The following is a 13,701-nucleotide window of genomic DNA, read 5'->3' as shown; positions in this document are numbered from 1 at the left end:
CATCTTCTGGCTGGAAGTTATTTGTCTTGGTGGTAGTTATAACTCTCTCCCTCATCCTCAAATGCACACGCCGGCACTTTCTTATTTGACCTCGTCACCGTGTTTATTCCTGGTACTTTTATGGTAATGGGAACAGTGTTTTCACTTAGCTCAGAATATTCAGATTACTTCCGTTGTGCCTTCTGCATGTATGCCTACCTTTGACCAGACACTCTGCTGGGAACTGTGGGTGAGTACAGATGTGACGTTACAAAATCCTTGCTGTGTTGGCTCAGAGTCCAGGAGGGATGACAGGTTGTGACATAGCACATAAAAGTGGAATTCTTTTAGTATAGGGCTCTGGGGACACCCCATGAAGGGCGGTCGAACCTTCCTGGGTGGGTAGAGAGAGGATTCCACAGATGAACATATATTGGAACTGAGCCTTGGTTCTCCAGCAAAGAACATTCTGGGAGAAAGGTCTTTGTCATTAAACTTCCACAGATAACAGTGAATGGAAAACGTTGTCCTTTTACAAATAAGGAGAGGGAAAACTGAGCACCAGGCAAGGGCCATGTCCTAATCATCCCTGCATTCCCCCCATGTGTCTGACTCAGGGAGTGCTGAAATTGAATTTAGACCTGCCCAAGGTCACAAGGCGGGATGGAGGACAGCACACAGATTGTGTTGATTAAAAAATCTTTGTTTAGGGATTATTTTTCCCCTTTCGGTTAAAAAGACAACTTGGTTGATACTAAGTTGATCTTAGTATCAACTATTCTAGGTTGATTTTCCCTGGCTAATGCTGTGCCTTTTCAACATGTAGATTCAGTTCTTTTATTTTAGGAATGGTCTAATGAATTGCATTTTAAACATATGTCCTGTTCCATTGTTTTCTTTTGTGTCTTCACAGGCTCCAACTATGCACCTGTAGTATGTCCTTTGCCTCCTCTCTATAGCTGTCATTTGCTCTCAAATCCTTTGTAATCCCTTATTTCCTTTCCATGTTGTTCACTCTTCTCATTTCCGGCACCCTTCTCTCTTAGTGAGTTTCCCACAGTGTCCTCCCTTGTGCTTCTTCCAATTTGGCTTCATTTTTATGATGATTTGGGTTTTTCTTTCTCCTTCTCTCCTGGGACCTAGATGCTCACATGCCATCTCCACTGTGGTCTCTTCATCTCTTCTCTGAGTTCTTGGATACTGTTTTATTGTTTTTCTTCATAAAAGTGATTGTTTTAATTCATGGTGTCATACTCGGTACACATTTTCACCTTTTCCATTTTTTTGCTGAGTGTTCTGTGGTAAGTTTTGTTTTGCTGCTCTTTTCCATAATTTTCATACATACATATGGAAACCACATACGTATATATAAAATATCAACATGACAGAATCTTTTAAAAAATATTGGAATAAGTTAGACTTTAATGGCCTACCTATTCAAAAGGGAGTCCTATGGATGAAAAGGGGGGGAACCCTTCTATTTTTGTAGGCTTCACCATCCAAAAGCACTCTGCTTCAGTGTCACCAGTGACAGATGGCTTCCTGCTAAAATGGCTCCTCTGTGTTTCTTTCTGTTTCTATGAAACAGTTCAGCCCCAAGAGGGTTTCTCTCATCAGCTGTCTCTGCTGCTCTTGCACTTTGGAGTGCCTCTTGCCAACAGGAAGAACAATGCTGTGAGCATTTTCTGGGACCTGCTGCCCCTAGGTCACTACACTCTTTTCCTGCTTTCTTATTGGTTTTTGTCTACCTGTATAGCTTCTGCTTGATCTGTGCCCTGTCCTTTCTTCAGATCCCTTAGTTTTTGCTGAACAGGAAATACTGATCTATCACTTCAGGAGGAGTCCTTCACTTATCAGAAACATATTTTTGATATTTTTTTACTGGCCTATCTGGACATTATACTTCCATCTGGGTGGCTTCTGCAATATTGTTCAAAGCTAGGGATTATATCTCTTTTCTAGTTTTACTGAAAATGGAATTTATGGTATTTTTTCTGTTTAGATTGTTGATTATATATGATATTTAGGAGGGGAACAGGGAAATTGCTAGCTGTGTCATGCTGCCTTGTTAGATACTAGATGTCTAAACAGGCAATTGTGATCAAATATAGAAGTGTTTCTGAAAATATAAATAATAATAGCTACTATTTCATCTTTGTGCCAGTCACAAGGTCCTCTGTGAGTCCAGAGAAGGTCCCTTGAGGCTTAGATGCCGTTCTCTTATCATGTCAAGTCACTATACCCATTTGTGCCCTAAGTCTTCCAGGGTAAGGTGGAGACAAATTTAGAGTGAGTTGCATAACCTGAAGAGTGAAAAGAATAGTGAGTCAGACACTGAACCTGGCAAGACTTGGAATAGCTTAAGACACCCTTTATGGTTTCAGAAGGCAGCTCTTCGTTAGACATTGCGTTATTTATCCTGGTCCTCTATCAGTTTGTCCACTAGAAGCATGAGAGTGAAGATGCCAGGATGCATCTGCTCCAGGCATCTCCCGGATCATTCTGTGGCCTCGGTTCCAATTGGGAGTTTTCAGTTCCAGCTCCCACCTCTACCCTCTTACCCTAGACTCCAACTCCAGTACCCCTGGAGGTACGGCTTGACCTTTGTCACAGGAAGAGGGTGGTGCTACCAATCTTCCAATCAGCCCATATACCCATGCACCATCCACTCTAGACCAGGAAGGGGAGGAGTTCTGAGGAAGGACTAAGAGGAACTTGTGGTTTTCTGTTTGGCTAAATCTACTCCTGGTCCCCACCTAATCTGATGTCCCCCTCTCACCCACAAATTAAAGAGGCCATCTCAGGTTCCATACATGTCCCAGGCCATTCGCATCAGATCTCCATCCCAAGCTGGGCAGTCATGGTCTTCTGCCAATCCTTTGTGGCTTCCTGTCCCATTAAGTAACAAAGTTTACGCCATGTTTAAGGGTAAAAACATACACGCATGTATTGGTTCTTTAGGTATTAAAAAACACGGAAACTTAAATTATGTTTAAAAATGCCCAGATCTGCACGTTGAATTTGAACAGATTACACTGGACACAAATTGCCAGTTAGGAATGGAGATTCTTCTTATATGTACCTTAAAAATATGTTTTCTGTTATTAAAACCTCTTGCAGATACAGGCTAGTATCAGTCCTGGAATAGTAAGTGTTACCTAGTCAGAAAATGGTCCTTGGAATGCACGTAAGCATTTATATAATGTGTAAAATAATGGAATATCTTTGAGCAGATACACAGAAGATTTTATATATACACACACATTTATGTTTGATTTTTATATATGTTTATGATTTAGAATTAGAGTGAATTATGCTAAAGTTGGTGTGTTTAATTCGAGCAGAGCTAATTTAAATATAAATCAGCTGTAAAAATCAAACAGTCACTTCATTTCAACTGGCTTCCTCATTATTTCTAAGACCTGCCTGGAATGTCTTCTCCTTTTCAAAGTCCTCCCCACACATGAGCCTCAGCTGAGGTCCCGCCTCCTCTTGGAAGTCTTCCCTGACTGTCACCAGCCATTTGAGCTCATACATTAACAAACACAAAGTGACTTGCAGACACTGAGTCTGCCTCTCTGCGGTGCGATGACCCAGGCAGGCACTGACCCTCCCCATCCCTGCCCCTTTCCCAGGGCTCTGCCCACTCCCCACTGCTCTCAGAAGTCCAGGTGGATGCTGCATCTCACACCTTGTCCTGAAGCATCTGCCATTGCTGATTTTAGGTGAGAACAGATGTCATTTTTTCCAGTTTAGTCTTTATGAGTTGAGGACCTGGGAAATCTGGTTGGCTATGAAATCCTTCAGTAAAACTGCTGTTTTCTGCAGTACTGCTCATCTAGTCTAGGTTTCCCACGTAGGGAAATGCCTACCCACTGCCTGGGAAACACAATTAAAGCCAGAGTTGGCATTTTTAACCAATATTTTGCATATTCAACATTTTGTTTTGCCCCAGAGTGTGGAAAATCTGTGGCTCTTAGAAGCTTTAAAAGCTTATTTCATTGAGCTAACCTCCCTGCTCTAGATTATTCAGGGGGAAAAATAACTGCTACTCCACTAATGCACATTTACAAATGTTGTGCAAGTTCTAAATGTATTTCTTTTTCCAGATGAAGGATTATCATTAGAATCAAGAGAACCATTAAAGTCTCCTCAAATCTGGTTACTAAGAATAGTCTTAATGGGTTTAATAGGGAAATCTGTCTTTTCTTGTAGGTTGTACCATTAATTAGTTTAACTCGTCTTCCTCCCAGTTTAATGTCAGTATCTTAAGCTCTTTCAAAGGTTGCTTTTTAAAAAGGACTTTATTAGTGAGCTCCTGAATAATGGGGCCCTAATTCCTTTGCTCATGCCTCTCTTTACACAAAACGATGCACTCTCTAAGGGTAAGAGAACACGCATATATATTGATGTTTTAGGCACTGAAAATTAAAAACTGGAATTACATATAATAATGCAATTTAATTTGAGCAGGCACAACCTGGCCCAAATCTCTGTTAGATGATCTCCAATTAGAAGTGGGGATTCACCTTGTATGTGCTTTAAAAATCCCGTCAGGAAGCCCTGAATGTGTTTTCTGCCACCAAAACTGCTATGGCTGGGAGCGTATCTCTTAGCCTCCCAAGGGTAAGTGCTACCAGCCTTTGACGTTCCTCAGAGGAGAAGATGGTGGTGGCTGCCTGCTGGTTTCTGAAAGCTTCACCTTCACAGTAAATCCCTACCACAACCCCATGAGGTTGAGACTGTTAATGTCACCATTTTACAGATGAAAAACCCGATGCTAGGAGAGGAGCAGTGACTTATGTGAAAAACAACCACTTGTACACTGGGAGCTGGTGTTCAAACCCAGGGCTGTCAGACCCAGAAGCTTGAACTCTTTTTTATTTTTTTTAATTTTTAAAAAAATTTTATTGAAGTATAGTTGATTTACAGTGTTGTGTTAATTTCTTCTGTACAACACAGTGACTCAGTTATACATATATATTCTTTTTCATATTCTTTTCCATTACGGAAAATATCACAGCATATTGACTGTAGTTCCCTGTGCTCTACAATAGGACCTTATTGTTTAACCATCCTATATATAATAGTTTGCCTCTGCTAATCCCAAACTCCCAATCCTTCCCTCCCATACCTGCCTCTCCCCCTGGGCAACCACAAGTCTTTTCTCTATATCTGTTGAGTCTGTTTTCGTTTTGTAGATATGTTGATTTGTGTTGTATTTTAGATTCCACACATAAGTGATACCATATGGTATTTGTCTTTCTTTCTGACTTCACTTAGTATCGATAATCTCTAGGTTCATCCATGTTGCTGCAAATGGCATTATTTCATCCTTTTTGATGGCTGAGTAATGTTCCATTGTGTGTATGTGTGTATGTGTACATACATTTTCTTTATCCATTCACCTGCTGATGGACATTTAGGTTGTTTCCATGTCTTGGCTATTGTAAATAGTGCTGCTATGAACATAGGGATGCATGTATCTTTTCGAATTATAGTTTTGCCTGGGTATACGCCCAGGAGTGGAATTGCTGAATCATATGGTAATTCTGTTTTTAGTTTTTTAAGGAACCTCCATACTGTTCTCCATAGTGGCTGCACCAATTTACATTCCCACCAACAGTGTAAGAGGGTTCCTTTTTCTCCACACCCTCTCCAGCATTTGTTATTTGTAGACTTTTTAATGATGGCCATTCTGACCAGCGTGAGGTGGTACCTCTTTGTAGTTTTGATTTGCATTTCTCTAATAATTAGCGATGTTGAGCATCTTTTCATGTGCCTATTGGCCATCTGTATGTAGAAGCTTGAACTCTTAATGCAGTGCCAAACCCCTGTTTGTATTCAGGGCAGGGAGTGGGGTTCTGACCCCTGTAGTCAAGTGCGTGGTCTTTAACTTGTGGAAGAGGGTCTCCCTTGCTTATGGGGGCCGGAGTAGAGGCGCAGGTGCAGGCACCAGGCGTCGTGGTGTGTGAGCAGATCAAGTGAATGTCAAATCAGGAGAACTGAGTTTGAATGTCCGTTTTACTGTTGACCATCTGTAGGAGCTTGTCAATGTTGCCTAACCTCTGAGAAACAGCAAGGGAGTATCGTATCCTACTAGCTGGCTTCAGGGGTTGTTTCATGTGAAAATACCACACGCATGATCTGGATTCCCATACTTTTCCACTTGGTGGATCCACAAACACAATCTCAGAGCCGGTGGTTACCGAGTGCTGAACACTTAAGTCTGTTCTAGTCCTGTCCTCCCATAATGCTGAGAGCTTGTTCTGTCATCACCTCCATTCTGCAGATGAGGAAACTGATGATTGGAAAAGTCACCTGTCCAGTCTCAGCTAGGATGGCAGAGCTGGCTTCAGAGCTCAGCTCTGTCTTTCTCCAGAGCCTAGTTACTCTCTCCTGCCTCTCTGGGATTCTTTTAAAGCAGTATGACTGGTTATTGCTCCTAAAAACCATGCTAAGCAGAATCAACCAACCCTCACCTCTCTGAGTTCCAGCTGATTAGCCCCCACGTTCCCAAGGGAGCTGTAGCCTTGCTCCTCCTCCCTGTCTTTCAAGCTCCCATGGAGTGTAGCACCCCCTGTTCAGCGTTCCTGCACACTCCCCCCACCAGAACTGGGGCACTTGCTGTGTGCTAGATATTCAGCGGCATGAGGGACCCAGTCCCTCTTGGGAAGAGGAGGCTGAAGGCTCCCAGCAGCATGAGGATGCCAGGGTAGAAAGAAGAGGCTGGAGCCTAGGCAAGGCAGTTCAGGAAGACATCCTTGAGTCGATTCAGTCCAGGCTCTGACCAGCATCTATTTTGGCCCTGAAGAAGGCTCAGCTGGAGCTTTTACAGAAGATGCTAATTGCAGACGCTCTGAGTGCATCGATCCACTGCTGCTCTGATTAACTAATTATGCACAACAGCACCTAGAAGGGCTGAAGGAGATCAGTTTGAAAGGACCAGCACCAGGTCTCCATTTCTGAGAGGCCTCCCAGCCTGCTCCAGAGAAAACTCCAGTCTGGCTCAACTCTTTAATTACCTTCAGAGGCACTAAAGTTTAAATTACATTCTTATTGTTTTCATATTAGCTTCTGCCCGAGTCCTGAGCTAAGCATTGGTGAGGGAGGCTAGGGTTGGGGAGAGAGGGTCCATGTGACAGGCGGGTGGTTTTCTCATTTGGCTCTTTAGTTGCAAGATTTCATGAGTTTCAAGAGTGTACCGGTAATTGGTTCCCTAGCAGAGGCTTACAGATATCCTGTAATGCTTGCGTGTCGGTTTTGCCGTTTTCAAACATCCCCAATTGGGTGTTCAAATGTGGCTTCCGTTAGGATTTGTAACGCACAGACACACTCACACTTGCTCTCTCTGTTAGGTATTAACACTGTAGCTCTAAATGCAGGATGTCTATGCTCTGTCCCCACTTCTATTTTTTACCTCATCTCTTACATATTTTTATACCTCGGATTGTTTCCTTACCTTCCCCTTTTCTAATCCTCTAAGAGGGCTTTGCAGCGTGTCATTCAGCCCCCAAAGTCAGCAATAAGCCGAGATCAGCTTGGAATACCAGTTGTCGCCCTTGGGAGCACTTTTCAAAGGAGCACAGGTTTCCCAGCTCCTATCTCTCCCCTTCCAAAGACTTTACCTATTTTGAACCTTCCTCACTAGCCCTTGGCTTTGTCTGAAGGAAGACAGAGGAGCCAGGGAAGAAGGGGTGATGGGGGCAGGCAGAGCCAGGCTACTGACCCTCACTCAGTGAAGAAGCAATCCGCTCTCTCTCCCAGCAGTGCTTACCTGGGCTAACTTCTCCATAGGCAAATACTCATAGATCAGAGTGCCCCCCTCCTCTCTCATGACCCCACCAGGGCTGCAGTGACCTTGTCACCGCTTTCTACCCTGTGATGTTGGCCACGGTGCATCCTTCTCCCTCCCGTCAGCTGGGCCACTCATGATGCACTCCGGGCTTTGTTTCAACACTGTCTGCATTCAGAGCCCATCGCGCTTAATACCCCTTAAAGCTTCAGGCCTTGTGGAGAGGGGAGAGTGTGCCCGGGTAGAAAAAGTGATCTCTACATTTTCTTTCCAGGGCTGTATACCTTCCACAGAGGCTGCATGTGCCTTATTTACACTTGCTAATTGCATTCTGTTCATATTTTCCAAACAGACAGGGAAAGCCCACTGGGAGAGAACCACATTACCTGGGCCCTTCTCTGCCCCAGTGCTGTGCTTTCCTTGGGGAGGGAACTGTCTTCCTGCACATTTGGAGTAATGCAGTGGCCCTGTACTTTTCTCTAATAAAGCCCCAGTGGCTGCATAGGTGATACATGCTTCTGGGAGCATAACAGGAAGGCAGCAGGCTGGACGCAGTCCTTCCAAAGATCCACTGTTCTCACACCAAAGCTAACGAAGGTGGGAGCCTGCACGCTCCCTCCATCCTCTGATACTCAGCTGGCTTCCTCCCATGCACTCTGCTGGCAGAGCTTCCTTTACCTGTGAGGGCCTGATGTTTCGTTTTTTTTCAACCCAGAGCATCATGCACCAAGTATATTAATTGCCTCAGTTAGTACTGGCTACCCACAAGCCCAGTCAATCCAAAAAGCTGGTCCAGGACCCAGGGGCAGCCCAGCAAGATAATAGCCGAGATCCAAATCCTGTCTCTGCCACTTGATAGCTGTTCGACTTGGGGATTTTATAACCACTGTGTTCATGTTTTCTTTCAATACATATATTTTGAACAACAGTTATGTATCCATCCTTATGGTAAGTGCTGGGAATACCAGGTGTGGGGAAATCAGACCAATCCCTCCCATCGCGGAGCTTTTCCACCTGGAGGAAGGCAGATATATACTACAACCTGAATCTCTTGGACTTGTACTGACCCACCTACAAAATAGGAGAGGAGAGATGTCATTCTTTATATCCTAGGCATCAGGCTTTTTTTAAAAAAAGCATAAGAATAAAATTCTAACATATTATGCAGACAATTGGGAAATGGGAAGGGGAACATAAATTTATCAAGTCCCTGCTGTATGCCAGTACCTGTGAGCTATGTTTTATTGATAGTGTCTCATCTTACTCCATGCAGTGATGCTGTGAGCTAAGCTTTATTACGCCGTTGTGCAGATGGACGGATTGAAGTTTATAAAAGGCAGCAAGAGCACTGTTATACCCAGTTAATAAGTATGCGTTGAGAACATTCTTTTTTATTTATTTGTTTGATGATCTCTGACCATGATAACAATGAAAGTTCTGCTGCAATGAATATTAATGGCATTTATTTTGAGCATCAGGCATTAATAGCTCAGAAGAAATACTTTTCTATTTGACACTTTTGGGAACTATTTATTTATTTGTTTGTTTATTTATTTATTTATTTTGGCCTGTGTTGGGCCTTTGTTGCTGTGCGCAGGCTTTCCCTAGTTTCAGCGAGCAGGGGCTACTCTTCTTTGCGGCGCACTGGCTTCTCATTTTGTTGGCTTGTCTTTGCGGCGGTGTGTGGGCTTCAGTAGTTGTGGCACGCAGGCTCAGTAGTTGTGGCGCACGGGCTTAGTTGCTCCGCGGCATGTGGAATCTTCCCAGACCAGGGCTCGAACCCGTGTTCCCTGCAGTGGCAGGCGGATTCTTAACCACTGTGCCACCAGGGAAATCCCATCCTTTATACCAGGAGCTGAGGGCATAAGGTGCTGGGCCGCAAGGGCTGAGCCAGCCTCGGGGCATGTTTTGTGTTGCTATGATCTAGAAGGGGAGGTGGACACTGAGGCAGAAGTTACAGGTGTGCCGAGTGCCATCTGAGGAGCAAGACTTCGAAAGAAAGCATTATAAAAGGGAGAACTCTCCTGGTTTGAGGGTTAGAGAATCGGAGAGAAAATACCTTTAAAGCAGAGATCTGATGGAGAATAGGCATTAGCAAGACAAAGAGAAGAGATGTGCTCCAGGGGGAACAGGTGTGTGGAAAGGACAGTAAGGGCAGAGCCTGCAGGCGGAGGAGGAGAGACTAGAGAGGAGGAGAGACTAGAGATGGATCACATTGAGGAGTTTGGGTGAGCAGTTGGGAGCCTCTGGAGTAGCTAAGTGGGGGAGCGACTTGATCAGATCTGCATTTTAGATCACTTTGGCTGCTGTTCGGCGAAGGGAACGTGGGAGCAAGACGGGGAGACCGATTGATTAGGAGCCTGTTACCATTGTCTTGGTGGTGGGAGGTCATGGTGGCACCACGCGCTGGCAGTGGGCTAGCAAGAAGCAGGCAACTTTGCGTGGGAGTCCAGGACATCAGGCCCAGGTGTTTGCCCTGAGGCTCTGAGGGCCATTCTCTGACTACGAGAGGAGGCGGGGATTTGGGGTCAGTGGATCTCCAAGACACCACCAACACACCAGCCATGCTGGGCAGACTGAGATCATGGAAGGAAGATGGAGACTAACCTGTAGGAACAGCAAGGCAGATATGGAAAGACTGAGGAAGAGGATGCTGGGCAGAGATGACTGGGAGGATGAGAGCAATTAAAACTTAGCTGAAGCCAGGTTTGGGGGCGAGAGGGAAGAGAATGGAGAGTAGGAGGGCAGGGCACTGACTGTGCCCACCACTTGGGAAGGTAAGGTAGTGGACAGGGATCTAGTCCCGGCCTCTGTGACTGAGCCAGATCCCTTCCCAAGAGAGAAGCATCTTTCCCTCTGACGATCTGATGCTGGTTGCCTGAGGACCTTGCTTCTCTCACCAGGAGGAGTGGAGAGACCATCAGACACCCCTCTAGAAATCACAGGAGTTGCCCACCTCCAGGCAGAGTGTGAGACGGCAGGTGGATGTAGTCTTATGGTTTCCTCCACACAGAAATTACTTTTTCCCCAGGAAGGAACCGAGTGTGTGAGAGGTACCCTTCGGGTCCCCTCTTTCTCAAAGCGTTAGTCCTCCTTTCTGACCTTTATCAGGGGCTATAAAAGGCATCTTAAAAGGCAAGCGCTTTTGTCCCATTGCCAGCCTGTTATGGCTAGGATACCAAATCTGAGCAAATAGCTCTCTGTGTGCTGTCGTCTTTGATTATTTTTTTTTCCTCTGGGATATATCTGGCTCCAGGCAGACTGTGCCTGACTTTCTCCTTGTAAGGACCATTCGGTTGAGGACACTGTGAGTGAACAGGGCCCAGTAATTGAGCGCCTCCTATCTCCGATTCAGCTTTCTGATCTCTCTCTACCCGGGCCAGTGGTGTCCTGCTTGAGGGCTTCTCCCTGAGCGACAGATTTGCTCCTTCAAGACTCCAGTCCCTGATTCCATCAGCCATCCAAAGCCTGTGTACTTTGGGAAGTCGGCGGGAAATTCAGCCGTCTTCTAAAGATATAGATTAACTGCACATCTGTCAGGGTTTAGTTAAACATGACTGACTAATTTATCCTGCAGTGTGAGATGGGGATTCATTTCCTTTGCAAGTTGACTTGGCAATTTTCTCTGCTCAAAGAACATTTAGAATAGATGGTGTGCATGGCAATCAGGAAGAAATAGATGCTATTAATTTTCCATTTTTCAAATGTGAGAGTGACTATAGAGCCCATATCCCATTCTCCTCGGAAAAACAGACCACCTCCTCTCCTGTTTAGAGCTGTGCACTGTCTGAAAAGTCAGAAGAGGGCCTTCTATCCCCCCGAGGGTCTGAGTTGGGGCCGATAAGCATGTTAGCGGGGGCCTGCGCCCGGGGGCCAGTCCTGGTACCTGGCAGAGCCGTGTGGCGCCGCCATCAGCCACAGTTCCTCTTTTTTGTGCACATGGCTCAGCATGAGACGCGGGTTCCCAGCTTGAGCGAGCTTGTGATCTCCTTCCTCAGCTAACCTCTACAGATTGGAGGGAAGGACTGGAGGCACAGGCTTGCGTGTCAGGATATCATGATGGACCTCCAAAAGTTGGAAATCCCAAAGGGATAGCTAACTTCATCCAGCGCTCGCCATACAACGTTCTGCCGTGATGGAAATAGTCTGTATCTGCGCTCTCCCAGATGGAGTCATTCGCCAGCCGCGTGTGACTACTGAGCATTTGGAATGGGGTGGGTGCAACTGAGGAACTAAATGTTGACTTTTATTTCATTTTAGTTACTTTAAATGAAAATAGCCGCATATGGCTCATGGCAACTCTGTTGGATAGCACAGGTATCTGTGTTCACCCGTCTCCTGTGTGGCCAAAGCCAGCTGTGTTTAGGTATATTTGTCTTTCTTACTGGTTTTCTGAAGGCTGTTCTGTTTGCTCCAAACCTACCGATAAGTTGTCAATTTAAAAATAAAAACAATCGTAGAGGTAATAAAACTCATAGCTGGCGCATGCTGAGTAATTACTATATACCATGTGCTTTGCTAAGCCCTCTAACACACCTCATCTAATTTATAGTCACATAACGATACCCTGAGTTTACGGATGATGAAACGGAGGCGCTGAGGGGTGAAGTGGCTGGCTTGAGTCACCCAGCCAGCCAGTGGTCAAGCTGGGACTCACAGCAGGCAGTCAGGCCCCAGGGCTCTTATACACTCTGCTGCCTCTCCCGACAGTCCTCAGCGCCACTGCCTGCCTGGTGTCCTAAGATACAGTCGTGTCCTGGTTGTTGAACGCCAGGTATTGTCTTGAGGTCATTAGCAACCTGTGTATAAACAATGGCCACACACTCCATGCTTTACAGAGTTTAGCTCTGGCTCCTGGCTGGAAGGAAGGAAGCAGCTATACATGAGTGCACTGAGGTTGCACAGACCCAGTCTGGCTCTGCTCACCACCTCCCCTCAGATGGAGGGCAAGAGAGTCCTTTCCTGCCTGAGGGCTGGAAGGTTTGGCTCTTGTTCTCCATCAAGGACCAAGCCCCAAGCTCAGGAAAGATGGGCTTTCCTGAAAGCAGACATGAACTATAAAAATGAGGAGAGGCTCTGCACAGTATTGTCTTCTGGAGGGGATTCATCCCTTTGCAGCTCAGATGGGGGCTGGTCGCCTCAGTTGAGTGAGAGCCTGCACTCAGTGAAGGCTGGATGGGAGTTTGAGCGAGACCCTCTGCTCATTCGTCACTACCCCCGTGCCTTCCACGGGGGTCTCTCCGCACTGATTGATAGGTTCTAGCCTTCATCTACATCTTGTCAGCACCATGAGACATTCAGAACCTGGCTCTGCATTGTAATGTGGCTTGCTTGGCTTCACAGCCTGACTCCTGCAGCTTTAGAATTTGGGAAAACTGACAGTTGTGGGGTTCACTTCTTATTTACTGAGGCTTTACCTCCTCAGGTCTCTAATTCCTGTCCCTCCAGATGCAAATAACCGCTGAATGCATTGCTGGTTTTTCTGTCTCTTGGGAGTGGCCCACTGCCTGGACCCTTTGTCAGAATTCTCAGCACCCAGAATTAGGGTAAAATCAGGCAGCTAGGGAAAGTCAGCTCCCTCCTCTGCACCACTGTCCCTCCTTTGGGGATTTCTCTCCTCCAGTCTTAGCTCTCTATGAGACTGTCAAACAGCCTGCACCCACCTACCCATCCACCCATCTGGATTTTCTTCTTGTTCTCAGGAGTATTCGTTGGCCTTGCTCTGTCATACCCTAAAAGATGAGCCGGATAGCTAAAGAAAGATGGGCTGCATATAGAAAGGACTCTTCCAGGGACAAGGCATCCATCTGTCCACAGGGGAAAGTCAAGTCAGTCTGTTCAAAGGCCGGCAACATAAGCCACATCCGGGCTTCCCTGATGGCGCAGTGGTTGGGAGTCCGCCTGCCGATGCAGGGGACACGGGTTCG

The 13,701-nt window shown here is 45.9% G+C and overlaps 1 protein-coding gene across 2 annotated transcripts in view; it reads left to right on the top strand.

Annotated features, from left to right (window-relative positions):
* Window positions 1-13,701, top strand: part of SPOCK1 (SPARC (osteonectin), cwcv and kazal like domains proteoglycan 1) — a 560,476-nt gene that overhangs the window by 524,932 nt on the left and 21,843 nt on the right. The window lies entirely within an intron of this gene.

Source organism: Physeter macrocephalus, chromosome 8 (genome assembly GCF_002837175.3).
Source record: "Physeter macrocephalus isolate SW-GA chromosome 8, ASM283717v5, whole genome shotgun sequence".
Lineage (NCBI taxonomy): Eukaryota > Metazoa > Chordata > Mammalia > Artiodactyla > Physeteridae > Physeter > Physeter macrocephalus.
Note: the sequence above shows the minus strand (reverse complement) of the source record. Positions and strands in the feature narration are given on the sequence as shown.